Source organism: Apteryx rowi, unplaced genomic scaffold (assembly GCF_003343035.1).
Source record: "Apteryx rowi isolate R43461 unplaced genomic scaffold, aptRow1 scaffold_228, whole genome shotgun sequence".
NCBI classification, from domain to species: Eukaryota; Metazoa; Chordata; class Aves; order Apterygiformes; family Apterygidae; genus Apteryx; species Apteryx rowi.
In genome coordinates, this window is record NW_020448619.1 from 11,599 (window position 1) to 17,496 (window position 5,898).

Sequence of the window (5,898 nt, forward strand, 5' to 3'; positions counted from 1 at the left end):
TCATTCATCAAGCAGTTTTCCACCTGCATGCTGAATGAAGCAGTGTATTGTAACTGAAGACCGTGTCATAGTGCAGACACAGGTGGAAAGGGCAGAGGCTGGACTTTGACACATCCTCACTTCGGGGTGTTTCTCCTTGAAAGAATCATATTTTTCTAATGCAATTTTTTAAGGAAAGTTTTTATCAATATTTTGTATATGCTTGGAAATATATCTGTAGCATAGCAGGAGGCCAAACACAGTTTACCTGTTTCTAATAGAGGCAATATACAGTTTATCTCTCTCTCCGTTCAGCCTAGAGCAACAAACAGGTAACTTCATCTCCCTTTTACTTGTCACTAATACACCCACTTGCCATCTCAGCTAGCTAAAAAACAAGTGGAAGTATGTATTTAAAAAACCCTATATTCTTAACCAGCTTGTATATGCACCTAGATGCATTCACCTCACAACCATGGAATACAGATAGGTACAAAAGGGGAAAAAAATATATTAAGATATTTTTGGCTTAATTCTATGCTCTTATAAACATTCCCATAGAGCCACTAATTCTCAAAAGATTCAGAGAGAAGGAGTAAGCTACATGGTACTTGGTTTATCTGTTTTGGAATGATGAAGTGCACACACAAAACACTGGAGAGATATAAACTATGGTTCCAGGGAGTCTAGGGATTTCAAAGCTGCTTTATCTTCTAGATAACTAACTGGCAAAGAAAGAGGAATTAAAAACAGTGTCTGCAACTAAAAATGGAATGATATATTATGGGCTTTAAAAAAAAAGTGTCACATAAATACCTGTTACAGCTTTGTTTAGAGTAATAATTTTAAACCTTTATTATTTGGATTTGTGGATTTCTAAACACATTTTTTTCTGAAGAAGTGCAAATCCTTGAATAGTGTATTTGAATCTGCTGTCAATGGCTTTGCTTTCCTTGTCTTCACAGGGTCCCCCTACAAGTAGTCTTCGGTCTTTGGGGATTTGTGAACCAGTTGTTGAAAACCCTTAGTTTAGCAATTAGAGCAGAGACCAAGCTCTCCTTAGTTCCGTCCTTTGATCTGTTTTGTTGCATGACTATAGTAAACTTCTGATTCCTCTTCAGTAAAACAAGAGAAAAAAGTTTTGAAGTTCTTAGGCTGAGACACTTTGAACTTATTGACCGGCTGAGCAATTGAAGTTCCCACCTACATAAGCAGCAAGTGCTTAGGAATTTTGTATAAGCACAACACTGAGGCACTCAAAATGACTGGAATGCTTGATATTTTTGCTCTTCGCCTCTGCAATCCACAATGCCATGACTTTGAATTAAGGTTATACCATTTATGTGCAATGGCAAAGGACAGAGACTTAATTTTCAAAGAGCCATTAAGGATCCATTGTAATGTTTTTGCAACCGTATTTGAAGGATTTACTTGAAAGGCTTCAGAAAAATGCAAAATATTGTCAACAGTGCAAAATATTTGTATCCATCAGCCAGAGGGAGGAAAAAAGCACATGAAGAAACTTAGCCAAGCCTGACCAGCTGTAATGGATCTTGATCTTTGCTCACCCCATAGTTAGATAATGTTTTCCCCAGTCATTTTAGTGGTATCCCAGCTTTATCTCTTAAGGTGATCTCATTAAAGACAGGAGACAAGCCAGCAGGGGGTGTGAGACCTGTAATTACAGCTGGAAGGTCGATAGAAATACAGTTACATACAATCACCTTGTGTTCTCTGTGTCCCCTGTTAAGTGAATTACCCTTTAAAAAGCATGAATCCCTTTTGATTGCCTCTTTAAACCTTATTTATATAGAGACCTCATGGTGGAACACATCTCACTTTATCTGCACGGCGGCTGCTTTTGTGCCTGCTTTAGTGCGCTGTAGGTAACTTCATCCTCTATAGACTCTAGAGATAAGGGAAAAATGGATGAGAAAAATTTGCTTATTTGGGTCCAGCTGCATTCCCTTGTTTTGCTGAGTAAGTAGGAGCTTGTCATCTCTGAAGTGAATGGCACTGTACTGTCCAGAGGCAAATTGCCCCAATGGGCACAAATATAATTGCCACTGAAGAAGAAGCTTTTCAAGGTGAAGGCCAAAGTGTGGCACTCGCTGCAACATAAGCAAAATGCTGGTGGACACAGGGGATTCCACAGAAAGCAACACTAGGTGGGAGATGGGATTCTTTCCTATTCCAGGTAGCATCCATTACTGGGATCTAACATCCTAGCTTTCCCAGCAAATGCAGCCCTAGGCTGTGGCAGTTGCAAAGGGGCAAAGAAGAGTTGCTTTCCTGTGTCTAGCTACATGCAGCTTGTTAGCGAAAGCAGGCATATCACAGAATCACAGAATGGTCGAGGCTGGAAGAGACCTCTGGAGATCATCTAGTCCAAACCCCCTGCTCAAACAGAGTCACCGAGAGCACGTTGCACAGGATCGAGTCCAGGCGGCTTTTCAATATCTCCAGAGAGGAGACTCCACAACCTCTCTGGGCAACCTGTCCCAGTGCTCTGTCACCCTCACAGTAAAGAAGTTTTTCCTCATGTTCAGATGGACCTTCTGTGTTTCAGTTTGTGCCTGTTGCCTCTTGTCCTGTCGCTGAGCACCACTGAAGAGAGTCTGGCCCCATCCTCTTGACACCCTCCCTTTAGATATTTGTATACATTGATAAGATCCCCTCTCAGTCTTCTCTGCCTGAGTGGAAGCCATTGTATCCAGCAGCAAGAGCAAAGAGCTTTCCGACCCTTGGACTCTTACCTAGATTCCGCTAAAGTTTCTCTGCCTGCCTGCCTCCTCCCTCTGTGACTCTGCTTTCCCATCCCTCAGATGGGCACAAACTCTCAGGTTCTCAAAGTAAAAAATGCTACAGAAGGATTGTGTGATGTACATGCTATTAATAACAGCAGTAGGCATTCACATTATGCCCTGCACTATTTTCATAATGCTCATCTTCTCCTTTCATTGCATCTAGCACTACCTACCCCTAGAATTTGAGCAGCCCACAACTGCACCACAAACAATGAACGGTCAGAAGGAAAAAAATAAACATGTTACACCACATCTTCAAAAAAGATTCACAATTACTCCCAGCCTGAATTGAGTGGGACTCACAAGCCATAGAGCAAGAATTTTCAGGTATTAAAACCTAACTGGATTTAATCCACTGGCAAGAGTAAAGTTCCCTGCGTGTTATCTCTACTTCTCTCAGTCATCCTGCCAACGTATCAAAAAGAGTTTGTAATTGCTTGTAGATACTGAAATCAGAGATTTCCTGTTTTTTCTTAAGCTAATCTCTCTTACTGCTGTTTTGGGAGGAGAAAGGAGAATACAAGTACTTTACCCTCTATGCCTGGTTTCAAACAATGTTTTTTCCTTCGATCCCTATGGATTTGATCTTAATTTAAATCACTGCCAGTAAGAGAACTGGGACGCATTTTTCTCCTGAAAGAGATACCAGGTGTAAGTTTACAACACCACCACTGCACACTATGGTTTCATGTCATGAAGAAATGGCAACACGTCAAGTATCCCAAAGCAAATGATGGATCAAACTTAGACTATTCCAGCTCAGCTATACTGTGTACACCATAGCTGTTTCACTTCAAGTGGCAAAATGTCTTGGAAGTTGTTTGGAGTTTTTTTTGTGTCACATATAAGATGCTTCACAGCTACACTGAAAGAAACTGAAGTTTGATAAGGACTGAAAATGAAATGAGTAGGTGATTTCAGTTCAGAAATTTCTAACCAGTTCCTAATACCTCACCACAGCTGGCAAGATCTAGCCCTTTATGGGAAGTCTTAAAAGAAAGCCTGAAAGATGAGTAATGAGAGCTAAATGAGAGCTCTGCCTTGGGGTCAAGATGGTGCAGCTTGGGAGGGAGACTGCTGCCCAGGCAGCATGTGTTTTCTAGGTAAACAGAAGGCTTCTGTCTCCAACTCTCAAAACAGTGCCAGATCCAATAAAGACCATCAGCGGCATAAAATGGATCTTGGGCAGAAAGTTAAAAATGTGACTCCAAAAACTCCTTCCTCCTTGCCCTCTAAAATTGCATCTGAGCTCACCACAGGTTTTTACTTTAAAGTTCACTGTGTTCAGTCCCAGAAGTACCTCAGTACTGAGCAGGCCAAGCCATTTGTAAGCCCATCTGGAATCCCAAAACGCAGTGTTCATTTGTCTGCATGGACTCAAGTGTGAAATCCACCCACATCTCCCAAAGAAGGTCTAAAACGCAGTGACAGGACCAAGCTTCACAAATGCTGTGGAGCCTCCCACCTTCTTTTAAAACACAACCAGCCAGGAGATGGTTGTAATGGCATCTCTACCCCTTGCATAAAAGGGTCTGTTAGCAAACAGGTTGATCACAAAGCTCTTGTCCAGGACCCGAAAGGCTGAAGTTGTCTTCTGCTGAGGGGGGTTTCAAACCCTGCTTACTAGAATAGTGCTTAACTACCTGAATGTAAGCTCTTCTCTGCAAGACAGTTCTCAGCGCCCCCACAGCTAATCCAGTGTGTTTGGGCTCTCAGCAGGGGAACCCTCCTGTGGGGAAGAGGCTACTGAAACACTTCCACAGTAGGGTGGGTATTTCCCAGCCCATACAGGGTCCTGTAGGCTCTGCTAAGCTGTCATGAACAAAAAACAGCAGATGCTTTTTTTCTTTGCCAATGTATGAAGGCAGAATTAAAAAGCAAATTGATCACACACACAGAGTAGCAACTTTGGCATCCATCTGTTTTTCCCAGATTTTTAAGTATAAAAGGGACCCATGAGGATCACCTAGTCAGACCTCCTGAGCAATACAGGGCATAGAAACCTGCCCCATAACTTTTCACTGAGTCCTGACCACAATCTGTAGTAATTACTGAACTTTAAAGCCGTTAGAGCTATTTTTGTCAAGTTTATTCACATCTACTGGCATACAGGATGAGCTTTAATCTTAGGTTAGCAGGTTTGAAGCATTTCAGGCATCCTGTCACCCAAGGCTACTGAGCATCCAATGTGGTAGCAGACAATAAGAGAGCGACTTTGATGGAAAGGTACTGCCTGAGGTCTTGAATCCTCAAAGCAGGGCTGGCTTCAAAGTTAGATGGGGTTGCCCAGAGCCTGGTCGAGCCAGGCTGTGACACCTGCAAGGACAGCAATGCACCAGCCTCTCTGGGCACGAGCACCAGTGCAGCACCCCCCTCGCAGCAAAAAACGTCATCTCCAAGTCAGAACAACCTTCGCTAAAACTTGTATACTCCGTGACAAGCCACAGGGCTAGAACCGAGCACATCCCACTCCTTTTGGTTCAGCCCGGTTGCAGACCAGTGATCAGAAACAGCCGTGTGGCGCGCGTCCCTCTACGTGGCCCTGCGGAAACCAGAAAGGGGAAGAGCAATGGGGAGGGAAGCCCATGGCCCTCCTCAGCGTGACCACGTCACCGGCCTGCCAAGGCACTTGGCGCTAAGCAGCACTGCTTGCCTGCCGCTTCAACTCAAGCAGGGCTTCCTGGTTGTTCTCGGGGAGAAACTAAGCTGTGTTGCCTCCAGGGCTGTGTTTTTCGGGGGAAACTCTCTAGGTTATCTGCCCTTTGGTGCTTTTTGATGTTCTGTCAGGATATTAGTGGAGAGCAGTTGGATTTCTGAATGCAAGGATCTTTCTACCTGTGGCTCTAAAGCACCAGGGAGTGAATCAATATTTACTTAAGAAATGAGAAGGATACAGTACGGCCGGTTCCTATTGTGACCTTGGAGACTCCTGTCACCACGCAATTTCAGTGACTGTAAATAACGGCCGTTAGCGATAAACTACGTAAATCTCGCCCCGCTTCAGATTTCTCGGGAAAGCCGGGTCAGCGGGGAAGCGGCCGAGACGCCCTCCGGGCCTGCGCGGCCCGACATGGCGCTAGCGCCGGCGGCCCCACGAGAGGCCCCGCGCGCC